Source organism: Oryza sativa, chromosome 10 (genome assembly GCF_034140825.1).
Source record: "Oryza sativa Japonica Group chromosome 10, ASM3414082v1".
Taxonomy (NCBI): Eukaryota; Viridiplantae; Streptophyta; class Magnoliopsida; order Poales; family Poaceae; genus Oryza; species Oryza sativa.
This window is the reverse complement of record NC_089044.1, coordinates 10,187,096-10,202,720: the sequence shown is the minus strand read 5'-3', so window position 1 is coordinate 10,202,720 and position 15,625 is coordinate 10,187,096. Positions and strand designations below refer to the sequence as shown.

The 15,625-nt window shown below is 43.1% G+C and overlaps 1 pseudogene; it reads right to left on the bottom strand.

Annotated features, from left to right (window-relative positions):
• The window catches only part of LOC9271480 (cytochrome P450 87A3-like), a 46,895-nt pseudogene that overhangs the window by 12,285 nt on the left and 18,985 nt on the right, over window positions 1-15,625 (bottom strand).

Sequence of the window (15,625 nt, the reverse complement as noted above, 5' to 3'; positions counted from 1 at the left end):
CCAAGACATTAGACGAATAAGCTGGAGTTATTCAAATCGGCATCACTTGAGGAGATGAGTTACCTGAGGATGTTCCTAGCTGAGCGTGAGGTGATCCTTGTTCTTTATTTGGAGACCCAATCATCGAGTCGTTACCAGCCTCTGGTCCTTGAGAAGTTATCGTCCGTGCTTCAACTTCGGGAATTTCTTGATCTGGACCTACATCCGACTGGTTTCCAGCCGGGGGCTCTTGGGTCGTTGTAGTTTCAGTTGCTGCCGACTGGTTTCCAGTCGGAGGCTGGTCACTCGGATAGGCCTTGTCACCTGAAGTATGGGCGCCAGCCGGCTGGCTTTCGGCAGTCGGCTCAGAATCCTTGGATGAACTTGGCTCTGTCACGGCCGGATCAGGATCTTTTCCAGCTGGATCTATGTCGGATGGTTTCCTGCAAAGTGTTCTTTCAATATTCAGTATTATTTTCATGAGAGAAGCATGCCGAAATGAAATGGTACCAAAAGGTTTATACCTGGAAGATGTTCTAATCTTTGGCATTGGACGGCTAGCCAGTTTTTTCCTGGGTGTGGTATGCTTTGGGAGTTTATTGGGCAAGCCTTTGTTCCCATATTTGTTGCCATCGTCGCCTTCGTCGTCGCTAAGCACCAGCTTTCTCTTGCGAGAACCTGTCTGCCCAGTCGGATTGGAAGTTTGAGGTTGCGGGTCTGATCTGATTGTTGGCCCTCCACCTCCCTGAACGGTGTGCTGGCGAGGAGATCGGCGCTGAGTGATTGGGGGGTCAGACTTCATCAATGCATATTCCTGAATGAGATGCCTCCACGGTTAGTTAACTCAACATGAAGACAAGATTATGTTTTGGTCATGGGTTGAAGGTTTCAGATACATACCTGCGGAGGTGGATTGAATGCGTTATATGGCACAACTGGCAGCTGATGTGAGTAGTTGACGACAATAGCATTTGAGAAGATTTTATACATTCTCTCCTTCATGATTTTAAAATCCAGAGAATCTGGTTCTTCACGATTAGGATCATGCTTGCCGTACGGGATCTTTCTTTAATTGGTGCCAATCGGCATTTGATGAAGTGCCGAGTAATCTGCTCTCCTTGTAAACCTTGTTCTTTGAGTTTTAGCATGCGATCCATCAATGCCAAGGCTTGGGCTGCTTCATCCCCAATCGGAAGAGAGTTCCAGGTATCTTGGTACACTGGAGGAAGACAAGAGTACTCAGGAAGAGCAGGCTCAGGATTCTGAATATAAAACCAGTTTGCGTGCCACCCTTTGTTTGAGGTCTTGAAGGGCATAGAGAAGTACTTTTGGCTCAGAGTCCCCCTCAGCTGAAATCCGGCCCCTCCGACTACACATGGCTTACTCTTGTTCGGTTGGGGCTTGAGAAAGAAGATTCGGCGAAACAGAGTGAAGTGGGGCTTAATCCCCAAGAAGGCTTCACAAACATGGACGAAATTGGCGATGTGGACTATGGAATTTAGGTTTAGGTGATGCAAGCTGATTCCATAGAAGCTTAATATCCCGCGGAAAAATTTTGAGGTCGGAAGAGCGAAGCCGCCATAGAAGAAATGGGAGAAGACCACAACCTCGTGTGTATCGGGGGTCGGAAAAGCCTCACCGCACGCTGGCCGCCACCCGATGATCTCCTTGGCGGGGAGAACGCCGTGCGCCACCATCTCCTTCAGGTTCTCCTCCGTCACGTCGGATGGCGCCCATTGGCCTTCAAAGCTTTCCTTCTCTTCCGCCATTGATTTTACCCGAATGCGCTGATTTGATTCGAGGGATGGCTTGGGAGAAGTGAGGGATTGAGGCGGTGGATCACGGGAAGGATTTTGATGAACTTTTCGAAGGTAGATTCGAGTGGAATGGTGAACCCTAGTTTGCCGGCGCAGCTCTGTACTGTAGCAGGGAGTGGAGAAAATGGCGAGAGTTCCGGCGGGGAAGACGAAGCGTCGCTTGGATCTTGGGATTTCTTGTTAAGGGTATCGGAGGTGCAAATGGGCTTAGGCCTGAACAGTACCTCAGCCCAGTACTTTTGACAGCGTGGCCCATTGTGCTCCTTAGGGACTTAGGCATTTTTTGCTTTGGCAATTTATGCGCACAATAGTGTTGCCCAATGCTGATAAAATCCTTTTTACGCGGTCATATAATTCTTTGGAATTATTGCAATGCAAATTAAAAGGTGCCCGACAGAAAGGTGTTATGCTGTTTTTGTAAGCTTTTTTAGGCTACAAAAGCTGTCTGGGTTAACTTAGAATGACTTGTTTTTACCATAGTCATTTCCTTGGTATGTTATATGCCTGTTTTCATTATGGTAAATAGTCATAGCCTAGGCTATTAGACTTATTCATTACCATAATTTTTATAATATTTGGTGGGTAATCTTTAGAGTTTTCTATTCGGATGCCTGTCAAGTGTGTTCATTCGTGAACCTTTTAGGGTGCTAACCACTCGGATTCCTTTTATTATGGCTAAAAAGCAGTCGGCTAGAATGCCTCTTTAGGCGCCGCGTATGCTTTTGTCATACGATGCACGATTGTGCTGTTATTTTGTTCTCAACTATATGTTTAGTTTGTTAACTAATCACATAGTTGGGGGCTACACCTAATTAGGTGCATCTATTCGATGCACCATATTCTTTATCTTTTCGCCCTTTACAGTCTTTGTCTTCGCTACTCGGCAGATCTTGGCATGAAAGGTTTGAAGCACTCGGATTATTATCTTTGAGAAGGCTATGATGGTTGACTGCAAAGGTCTCGGGGGCTACTGTGGAGATTATGGATATCCCATATCTACACGGCGATGGTATTTGGACTGAATACAGGATACCAAATATAGATAGAATATCTTATTTGTGTCTCGGGTTTGTTTCTCAACTTGTACATCAAGGAAATACCTTGAGACTTAGTCGGTTACGACTGTATTTTATCTGTATCTGCATATTCCGTTAGGGATATAGATTATCTTTTGTAACACGGACTCCTTCCCATATATAAGGGGGGTCCGGGTGCCTCTAGGGGCACATGTTGATTTTCTCCAAATCATACAATTAAGAAGACACTCGGCGGATTCATCCCCGGACAGGAGTAGGGTATTACTTCTTGAATAAGAAGGCCTGAACCTGTATAAATCTTTTGTCTCCAAACCCATACAATTTTCCAGCTTGATAGCCACCCCCTTTTATTATTGCCGAAATCTAGTTTCGACATCCCTATCCTGGTCAATGGTGGAAGTCGATGAGAATGCAGGAGGCTACATTGATCACGATTGGTTGTCTGAAATCATGTTGCAAGAAAAGGCGGCAGATCATTGGAATAGGCCGCATGATGGGCCTCCACATTAGCACTTGCCAAGTCACAATGTCACGAGGCAAATCATCAAAATTGGCCCCAAGTCGTCAAAATGGGCTGGAAAATTGGCCTCCATATCAGCACATTCCTGATCATAACGTTATTCCATGGAGGTGATTGGTTCGAAGGAAACATGAAGCCATATAGACATATAAAGAGAAGACTGAAATCTACTAAAAAGCTAAAAAACTCCGGAGTGATAGCATTGCACTATGTCCATACTACTAAATTTGGTAGATCAGTTCACTAAGAGACTATCGCATATTGTGATAGATAGTGCATCGAGTGAGATGGGCCTGAGGCCTACTTGAGTTACACAATAGTGATAACCAGTCCCGTGTGATCGGAGATCCCGTGAATTAGAACGGCGAAACAAGCTATTGGATGACTATGATGAGAGACCTTTAAAAATGCTCATTTCTTTGATGTACTTCTCTCATTGTTTGTATGACAAGTTGATGCACACTTTAATGTGATCCGAGTGGCTTTCTAAAGTAGAGTTGTCGGCCTATAGAATATCTTAGAAGGAACACACCTATATGAGTCTAACTACTAATCATGGTATATGAGATTTGGGTTATCTCTAGATACTCATGGAAAGGCATGGAATATGACTTATACGCTTTAAACAAAGGGTATTTTGACGGCAACCTAGTATATGTTAAGGAATTGAGTAAATCCTGACTCCACAAGACTAATAATTTAAGGCATAGTCCATTGTTCAATTGTGGTCCCGTGTAGCTCCATTTCTAGATGGAAGTTGAACATAATAGCCTTCACCGAAACACTAGTATAACAAACAGAAACGGAACTGAAAACATATCTTGGAGGCCTTGAAATTTGGTGGGTATTGTTAGAATTAAATGGGCTAGGTCTAATTTAATCCTTGTAATTCCAAAGACTCATAATTAATGTTAAGAGATTAATACTCCCTCCGTCCGATTTTAAGTGCAGCCATGAGTTTCTGTGTCCAATTTTGATGTTACATATTACTAAATTATGTTATTACTGTTTTTTTAAGTGCTATTAGTATGTTCATGTTTAGTAGTATTACATAGATCATCCTTTTATTCTTTTGTCATGTTTAATATTATGATTTTCTGAATTAAAATATGTCGAATTATGACTATATTTTTAACATTGTAGTCTATTGCAGGAGGCACCTAAATAATAAGATTTTGGCGAACAACTACTGCTAAGTGGCAAAGGAAGATTTCATATTATGATTCCAGTCAATACGCCAAATTCCACATTTAGATTGAGAATTATGTGATCATGTTTTAGGCTACGTATTGCTAGCTAGGTCATAAGAATTTTAGGCCCCCACGGAAATTCAACATGCATATCCATTTGTTCTTGTCAAATTAAAGCTAGAATAGAGCAGAGAATTACATTGGAGGTTAAATTCATTCAATTATATATGAATGCAAGCAGATCTATTAGCACTAATTATGCAGGTCTATATTCTTGTTTCCTTTTTGGTTAGGATTTAACTGAACTTTTTATCAAATCTAGCTAAACACCCTTGCGTGTCAACGGAGTTCTAAAAGAGAACTTCATCTTTTAAAATTACTGTGTCATTCCCGATGTACGAGACTATACTCGCATCAATTAAATTTTGTTGTTTAGCTCAAGTCATGTACAAAATAATTGCTAACCATGATCATAATTTAAATTTGATACTGATTTTCCTTGTGGATTTTTCATGACTTTCATAGCCTGGTTAATGCTGACCTAAAATTTTCTTAAGAACTAAACCAGATAAGTGTAGACCTTTTACCAGTTAATGGACAAAGATCAGTTTAGACCTTTTACCAGTTAATACAAATAAATGCCCGTCTGTTTAAAGTTATTCACTGTACGTGGCCCCCACATAATAGCATAGCAGGTATAGGTGGTGATGTTGGCCCGGGCCACATAACAATGGATATGTAGTGAGACCACCATCACAATTGCTGTCTTTTAATTAGAGTATACATACTATACATCTACTACCTCAAGGTGCATCAAATTTATATGCATTTACCTGCATACATTTGTAGAACGCAGTGCCAGGAATGCATAGTGGAAGTGTTATAAGGCCCTGAGCGAAAGCATCGTAGTGTTTCCACATCTTTCCGTCGGAGGTGGAAGAATCATAGCTGATTAACTTCTTGGCTGTAACGCTGAATATCATCTGCAACAAATTGTAGTGATACGAAGATTCAATTGTCTTATGTAAAGTTACAACCCACTAAAAATCTAAGCTCAACATACAAGTATAGCAATTATTAGTTGACATGCAGGCACGCTACATCAACCCACTCAACATGCAGTCATCGCAAGTATTAGTTTTTTAGGTAATAGAACTTATAGAGTATTAGTTAATATGCAAGCATGCTGCATCAACCCACTAAACATCAAAAGCCAATAACATGCAATCATGCAATTATGCCAATTATATTCGTATATACTTCCTCCGTCGCATTTTAATTGTAGTCGTAGTTTTCTGCGTCCAACATTTGACCGTCTGTCTTATTTAAAATATTTTATGATTAATATTTTTATTGTTATTAGACGATAAAACATGAACAATACTTTATGTGTGGCTTATTTTTTTAATTTTTGCATAAAATTTTCAAATAAGATAGATGATCAAACGTTGGAAAAAAACCCACAACTACGTTTAAAATGGGATGGAGGGAGTACTAAAACTGAAAATATAACTATACTACATCATCTAAAATTATAAAATACAAGCATGCCAGATCATCATTCCTTATATCATTTCCACAAAATTTCAATAAAAAATATCCCTATTTATATAACATTTAACATATATTCATTTATATATCCTGCAACAAAGCGCGCGGTGTAATCTAGTTTTCTTTTAGAATATAACGATAATATCTTATGAAATTATAATATTTTAAAACTAGTTATAAAGAAAATATATATTATGAGTTGTATTATAGTTAAATTATATATGTTTTGAGAGTTGTTGATAATTAAATTTTAAAATTTTAATCAAAATAAAACAAACAACATCATATTATCAAGGGTTAGGTCCTTTTTACCTCCTCAACTATCACAAAAGTTCAATTTACCCTACTCTAATATCGGACAACAAACACCCTCCAACTTTTCAAACCGACCGAAATACCACAACCACAAAAATGTCGTCTGTGCCGCCCTATCAGTACTGTTTTGCTGAAACCCGCACTGATAGGGATTTTCCCACCCCCTCAACCCTTAAGCACCATGGGTGAAAAATACCCGGCACTGATTATTGCTGGTTATTAACCATCACTGATGTATTCAGTGCACATTAATCTTGGTCTTTTATATAACTTGGTACTGATACGAGGTTACCAGTAGTGATTATTCTGGTAAACCGGTTGAGACACAGGGAGCCAAGCCGAGCATCCGAGCGAGCTGTAATAAAAAACAATGAATACAAAAGTACATACAAAGCGTAGGGATATATAAATGAATATATGTTAAATGTTACATAAATAGGGATATTTTTTTATTGAAATTTTGTGGAAATGATATAAGGAATGATGATCTGGCATGCTTGTATTTTATAATTTTAGATGATGTAGTATAGTTATATTTTCAGTTTTAGTACTCCCTCCGTCCCATTTTAAATATAGTTGTGGGTTTTTTGTCTAACGTTTGACCATCCATCTTATTTAAAAATTTTATAAAAAAATTAAAAAAATTAGTCACGCATAATGTATTGTTCATGTTTTATCATCTAATAACAATAAAAATACCAATCCATCTGCCCTCTCGCTCTCCATTTCTCCTTCGCCTTCACTCTCACCCTCTCACTCTCCGCCTCTCCATACTGACGACTGCCGCTATGACGATGCACCACCAGCGGCCTCCCCTCGCCCCACCCCTTCTTCTTAGAGCTCTCCGCTATTATGCGCCACCAACGTTGTTGTGCCATTTCTCCTCATATCTAGGCCACCGGATCCGGCTACCCAGAGGCTGGGGTCGCTGGATCCAGCCGCTTTGAGGACAGGGGCCACCAGATCCACGGCGAAACTGTGGCGGCGGTGATGGCCTCAGCCTCCAGCGAGTAGTGACGGCAGTGGTTCCACGACAAGCGGCGGCGGCAGCAACAACCTCATCCTCTGACGAGAAGCGGCGGGCTCCCCTGGTCCTTGATGGCCGGATGGCATGTGCCATTCGAGGGTGATGACGGGTGCGAGGGAGATCGAGGATGGCGTCGGCAGTGAGTGCGTTTTGTTTCTATTGCTATTCTGTTGAATGTCTAATATGGCAGAAGGTTTTTTATCTGTGATGTGGTTGTGCGATTGTTGATGATGTTGATGAATAATTGAATTAATGTAAAATAGCCATGTTATTGGTTTCTGATATGGTTGTTCTCATCTTTGACCTGTGGATGTGGAGTTCTTGTTCCTAATCTATAAATGCGGAAGGGGATTTAGTGGTAAATGTGGAAGGGATTTGGTGGCATGGATGTGAATATTAGGGGCAGCCCCAAGCATCGGCTCATCGAGCTGATTCGTCGAGCTAGCCTCTTCTTTTTTTTTTTGGCTTGGGGAACACATCAATACCGGTTCCTCACCCGCACTGATGAGCCCCCCTCATCAGTGCCCCAATCATATTGCCGGTTGGAGAACCGGCATTGATGAGACTTTCCAACCAAAACTAATGATAAATTATGTAGAGGAGCACCCCTTGGGCCTATGCCAGGTGTGTTTGCTCCCACGTGGCACACTTGGCAACCCAATTAGCAAATTCATAAAAAACATGTCGTTGTGTTCATCTTCTTCCCCACTTCCCCTCTCAACTTTCATCCCCTCTTTCTTGTTGTCAGCTCAGAGGAGGCCTGCAGATCTGACCAGTTGGTCAGACGGTGGTGATGGACCGGAGGCACTAAGGTCTTCCTGGGAGGCGGCAGGTGCCACCTGTGGGGATAAACTAGCATCCTAGACGAGGGCCACTGATCAGTGCGGTAAGAAAGGAGGCCTATCGATGCCGTGTGCGGGTCGAAGTGTCCAGCAGCCTAGCAGGGGCATCGTGGGGGACCCATGTGGGGGTTGGGGAAGTGTTGGACGGCCTCGGCCACAATGGAGATGGTAGGCAGATATACCTGTAGGTTGGCGGTTGGAGGAGAAGCCCGACGAATCTACAACGGCCACAGCCCAAGCGACAACGACCAACAGGTGGATGCAGGAATTTGGGGAGGGAGTCGATCAAATGGCCGCCGCCACCATGGTCCTCTTCTCGGATCCAAGGACACAACCACAGGGAATGCCCCTTGGAGCTGCAGATCTACGCTGCCACAAGCCCCTTCCGTGGCGCCACCCAGTACATGCCTCGAGGACCCTCCGAAACGATCCCAGGTGCAAGAGAGAAAGAGAGGAGAGGGAGGGTATGGAGTATGAAGAAAGAAGAAGATGGGTACTACATGTGGGGCCCACTAATTTGTTGCTATGTTGGATGACACCTAGGATGAAAACCACCATGTATTTGATAGGGTGTAATTTGTCCAGCTTAAAATTAAAATTGCCTGATACTAAAATTGATGGAGTAATTTACACTTTTATGATAGTTGAGGAAGGTAAATCAGACAACCATATTTTCAAACATGGAAGTGTAGTATTTTAGGATTAAAAGATTGAACATACACTTGAGATTGCTTCCTTGAGTTCGATGCTTGGGTGATTAAGCCATGATGACAGGCTGGCCTCTGCTGTTTTGTGCATTTCCTGGATGATTTCTTGCCTGAGATTTCCAGGGCCGAAAATTCGGAGGACCAAGTTCCTGATATGCCTGTGTAACAACGCATGTGTCGTGATTATACTCTCGGCGCCGGTGATACGCATGAATGAACCCGGGCACCATATCTGGAAAAGCTTCTCCTCTTGTTGTAACACGAAATTGCTCACCTCCGGATCTAGGGAAACAATCAGGTCTTCCATAATCATGTTTGTTTTGAAAATTGGACCATACCTGAAATAGGCGCAAATGAATGTTAATATGCATTTTGTATTATCCCCTCTATTTCTGTTTACTTGCTGCTGTCTAACGAATTACATTCCTACCCTTGTAAATCACACATATTGCTATTATCATTAAAATTCACACATACTAATCATCTTTCCCCAAAACAAGCATTAAAATTCATTATGAGAAGTACTAGTGCTAGTATGATTACATTTTTAAGAAGATTAGGAGGATAAAGACATGTCAAAAACAAGTCTACAAATCCTTTTATGTCTTTGTAACTCACTATAATTATGCTGGATTGGGGAGAAACGCTTCTAACAAGTGCTCTGGAGATGTAGGCTACAAGTGAACCTGTGAGAGGTCTATGGATGGAAGCGCGATGAGGTGCGCAAGGTGGAGGTTTAGGGTTTAGGGTCCAGGGATAGACATGTGTGCAAGGTGGAGCATGACGACGATAAACATAATTTGATCGATGGATTGAACACTTTAGGCGGTGGTTTAAGCCATTCGATGGCTACTTTCAATAGGGAGATGACCAGACATGGTGCTTCGATTGATGGTGGCAGAAGCGATTGGCAATTGATGGAGTCAGACACTTCGGGTGGATGGTTCAAACTTTTTGGTGAGGCACTTTCATCAAGGAGTCAATGAGGCTTGACCCTGGGGTTGATTGATGCTAGAGGCGATCAGTGTACCCGATCAGTGGAGTTGAACACTCCAGGCAGGGTGGCACGGGTCTTTCAGTAAGCTGCGTTTTGACAAGGAGTCGACTAGATATAGCGCTCGGGTCATTCCATGGCTAGGAAGATGGCATGGCGATTTGTCGGCACTCACTCACGACTAGATTGATGGCATTCAATAGGAAGTTGTAGCGGGTGGACCCTATATGATGGTTTGAGAATTGAGAGGTTTCTTCGACAAAGTGTGGTATGACAGGACTGCGCCGGTGGCGGCATATATGCAGCAGACAGCTAAATTAGGGCAATGACGGTGAGGCCGTTATATTGAGTCAGGCCAATCGTGCAAGGACCTGGATGAACTATGGATGTCGCTGGAGATACATTGACACTCATGAGGTCTCATCTCATGGAGGTGTGCACGTTCTGCATCGAGGCTGAGCCGGTGGTGACTAGGGTTGTGCCGAGCCATGGCTAGGCTTTGTTCGAGCCATTCTCGCATGAGAGTCAAATCTGGACAAGATCATGCCGTTTGTGATGGAAACTGACACAAATTTGTGAGGATTCTAGAAGAGAAATGACACACACTCGGGAGCAATCAAATATGTTTCTTGACGGGTGGACGTGATTTGCAGCGTCGAGTAGATCAGGTTGAGTCTACACTGCTTCGGCGAGTGGTGGTGCAAGTGGAGGAAGCTCGGTGGCGGCTCCCCACCAATGGGACCGATGTAGGCAGGGGTGGGGCATGGGGAGGATGTGTGTGGACGGGCCTCCTGGCAGTGGTGGCGGCCCTTACAGGAGGGTCCCAGGAGACGATGTTGTGGAAGGTCAATTCTCGTGCGTCGCGGCGCTCCAAGATGAGCAGTGTTGACGGTCGTTAGCGATCGGTTTCGACCGTCAATACTACCAAAATAAAGGAGAACTAGTTATGCTTGCAATGCATATTTGTGTTAGAATAATAATATTCCACTAGTATTGGGATTACTGACCTCTTGCAGAGAATAAACATAAAATGGAGGAGAATCGACATCAAACCAGATGATCAATCAATCGGACGATGTCGAGAATTAGACTTATGCATGAATGGGCCAAGAACTCAGAATTGACACGACAAATTAGGCCAAAATTCACAAGTCTGCGGAGAGGAGCAATAGAGGAGGCCACCTGTCGAATTTGGGCTAGGCTGGCCAAGCCCATGGTTCGGCCGATCCCACCGTGGCTCCGTTCGATGCAGGGTTTGGATGGACGGCGTGGATCACTCCCCAATGACGTTAGGAGGGCAATGCCGACCATTCCAACTACCACAACCGTCATTGGCAGCCTATTTAAGGAGCTCGTCTTCTCACTTTCTCCATACACTTCAAGCAAAGTTCTCTCATATTCTCTCAAGCTTAGTTTACTATTCTCAAGCTAGCGGAATAGGAATAGAATAGAAATCGGAGTCCGGAAGTCTTCGGAAGAGTTCGGGTATGGCTCTAGTAGCTCTCCTTTCTTCTTTTGTAAGACTTGTACTTTTTTTAGAATATTCTTCTTTATATAATTCTGGTATTGAAATATTTTCCGAGTATATGAATGCCAACTTTACTTCATATTTAAGTTATATTGATTATACTGCTAGCTTATCTGGGAGATGCATAGGTACGGGTATAATGTTTGCTTATACAATTACTCTATGTCATGACGATGATATTAGAATAGTAACTGGTAGTTTAGGCATGGTGTCTAGATTACTGGGTATCATTATTTGGGGTTATATGCTATGGAAGAGAGGTGGGCCGCTGATGGTGACAGCTCAGTACGGGTATTCCTCCGCGCGTGTATATAGTCCTAAGTTAATTTCCTGGGGAGGGTACTCCTCCATATTTAGCCCCGGTTGTATAGTCATGACGAGCTGTCGTAAGGAACTCGACAGTCAGGGGTGACTTCTCGAAGTACCAGGAGGGCATCGGAAAGAGGGTATTAGCTAATTAATCTTATAACTAGGATGTATGTATAATATGTATACTAGAAGTATAGGAATAGATTCTTTTCTATTTTCTTTCCATTTAGCTTAGATAGTTTAATATGAGAATGAGTAGTCTTATGCTTGTGTGTCATGCTACCCTATGGATTATATTAACCCCTGCTTACACTATGATTATTACAAGTAACATATAAATTATTAGTACGGTACTCTCTACTATAATCTTCCCACAAGATTAAACAAATACGATACCTTTGAAATACTCTCGGGTGAAATGTTACAATGGTATATTCGTAAGCTTATATAAACTCTGTAACCATAATATACCAGGAGTATTTCTGCGCCATTGCTTGGAATTATATCTCTAGTAATGTCGTTAAGAAATACCAACAAGCAGCAGTGTTGGGAACCAAAGCGCATGCTCGATGGCAAGACAACCCTTGCTCGGAGTCTGTGGAGGAGAGCTGGGGACTTCTGTTCATGATGGTTTGCTCGAAACTGAGAAGGAGTATGCGTGGAAGGAGAAAGGGAATCGGCCAACCCTTGATTTCCTGTTGAATGGGATTTGACCAGAAGAAACCAAGTTGTGGCTTTGACCAGAAGAAACCAAGTTGTTTTTTTTTTGGGAAAAATAAACCGGTTTTGTTCCAGCTGGTTAGTTGGTGGGCTAAACACCAAGGCAGATCAATTTAATTAGGGTGGCAGCTGTTTTTGTTATCATCCATTTCTACCGTGATAGCTCCTATGTTTGATTCGGTGAAATTCGATAGCACCATAAATCTTTTCTCTGGCAGACAGAGGTGAAGGATATGTTGGCTTAACTGGGGATATCCAATGCTCTTGATGAGATGAAGCCGGCCAAGACGGATGATGACAACTGCGATGTAATCAAGACACATGCAGCTGCGACGATATGATTGCTTGGATTTGGTCATGTACCACATCATGGAGGAAAATTTACCAAATAAAATGTTGGACAAGTTGACAAGGCTATATATGTCTAAGTCGGTGACTAGTCAGTTGTATCTCAAACAACAATTGTATGGTTTACAGATTCAAGAGGAGTCAGACCTTAGAAAACATGTGGACATCTTCAATCGGTTGGTCATGGATCTAAGGATTAGATGTGAAATTGGATGATCAAGATAAGGCCATAATAGTTCTGAGCTCACTTCCACCGTCTTTGGAGCATGTGACTAGCGTGACGTATGGTGAGCATACTATCAAGACTGACGAGATAATTTCATCATTGTTTGCATGGGATTTGATAGGATAAAATAAAAACAAGGCAACATAGGCTTCTCATGCTGAAAGTTTGCTGGTCAAGGCAAAGCATGACAATGAGGTGGAGACATCGAAAGGCAAGGAGAAGCGGGTACGTTGCTATAATTGTCATGATTTTGGGCATATAAGGAGGAATTTTCCATTACCAAAGAAAAGGAAAAGTGCAACTGCATGTTTACAAGCTCATGGTGATGACTTAGATAGTAGTAGTCATGAGATCTCACGGTGTCTAACGAGAAGTCTGGTCAAGCATAGATATTGGACTTGGCTAGTTCCTATCACGTGACATCAAAGCATGAGTGGTTCTCTTGATACAAATCTGGTGAGTGTGGTCTTGTTAACTTGGGCAATGAGCCACATGCTAGGAGTATGGATGAGTCTGATTTTCCCTAGGAGCTTACATGAGACTGTATCAAGTGGATTATAATAGGAAGACAATGAATATCATGAAAGACGGGAAAGCTGTAATGATCGGTGAGAGGATGATAATGTTTGCACAAGCTATAAGCTACATGGAAGATGGATATGTTAGTGTCGCTGTACACGATCCTGAAGGAGGTGAGCCTAGCGTAGGCTCATCGGGTGGCTCGGCGTGAGTAGTGAAAGGAAAGTAACTCAAAGTTCAGGAACACGGCGGTACGCACAAGTACTAAATTCAGATTGGCATGGCATTTTCAGTAAGGTGAAGTTTGTTAAAGTTTATGTCGAATATTTGTACAAAGTCGGTTACAATTTCAGACTTGAAGTTGTACCGGGTATTAAGACAGTTGTAGAGTCGGACTCTATTTTAAGATCTCTTAAAAAGAGAGAAACACCTGTTGTAACTGCATGGCAACATAGCACATGCAAGAGGGAAAGGTTGTCGGCAGCGTCCAGTCTATGGTTGTTGCAACTTTGATACACTGTAATTATGCTAGTTCGGGGAGGAGCATCTGTAATCAGTGTCATGGGGTTGTACGCTTCGGCTGAACCTTGTTAATAAATATCTACTATAAATTTGGACTTTGGATAAGCGAAGTCTTAATATTTCTACATGACTTTGGATGAACACATAAATATTTATGGAAGTCGTATATTTCAACGAGGTTAACTTCACAAAATTTTCATTTGAGCTCATCAATGATATGATTACAAGTTGCAAACGAGAGTACTCAAAAGAACAACATCAGTAACTTAATTAGATATGAAGTGCTTGGTAAATCCGATGATAGAAGGGTTAATTAGATTCATGCCGTATTGAAAAAATATCATTACTATTTACAACATCTGCTGCATATGCTACTAAAAGTTTAGAAAATTCGAACCATGCCACACCGTAACTATTTCTGTCATCCTCCGTTCATCGACGTTCTACTTCCCTCTCTAGCTGCCTGCTTGAAGTGAGCGGCGAAGGCGTGCCCAGAGAAGGTCGTCGACGTGCTCCTCATGGACACAAGTGGACTCGCGGTGGGAGCCTGTGACATCCCGACCCAATAAGGATTAGGCCTGTGTGGCCCATGTGAGCTGTGTGCGTATGTTTAGTACCACCTTACTAGTTTAGCACGAGTGGAACCGACTTATAAGGCCTCTTCCCTCCAACCACATCACTCCCGGGTTAACCCTTTTACACGAAGCGAGGACGAAAGTGTAAGTGGGGTGGTGTGAGTAAGTGGGCCCGCTCGTCGTTTGGGCTGGGCTACGCGGTTCTAGAGGAAGGGCTATTACAGAGCCGTCGGGAAGGGGAGGGGAGACTCGTAATGAGATCGATCGGGAAGAGAAAGGAAGAAGTGGTAGGCGGCCTGGGTCCGTCGCGTTGAAATCCTCCAATGCGGCAATAGACTCGTAATGAGATCGACCGGGAAGAGAAAGGGAGAAGTGGTAGGCGAAGGGGAGGGGAGACTCGTAATGAGATCGACCGGGAAGAGAAAGGAAGAAGTGGTAGGCGGCCTGGGTCCATCGCGTTGAAATCCTCCAATGCGGCAGTAGACTCGTAATGAGATCGACCGGGAAGAGAAAGGGAGAAGTGGTAGGCGGCCTGGGTCTGTCACCTTGAACTCCTCCAATACGGCAATGAGCCCCCTCTTTAGGCCCGTTAATGTCCATGTGCAAAATAGGCGATCGAACATGGCCTCTCTTTTTTGGGGCCCATATAAACATGACGGCCCACTTCTAATTGCTTAGCTATAGCAATGCAAGCCTAATAGATAGATCGACCAACAAGACCAAGCCAAGGTGTGGCACTGCCGGGTTGTGTGATCACATAATTTGATCCTGCTGCTACTGTGCGACAATCCTAATTCCATGCCGCGTGACCGCCGAGACCGAGACGTCGATCCCAATTCCACGCAAGCGACGTGGGAGGCAGCGATATAGCTTGCTGCTTGCAACAATAGCACTTGAAA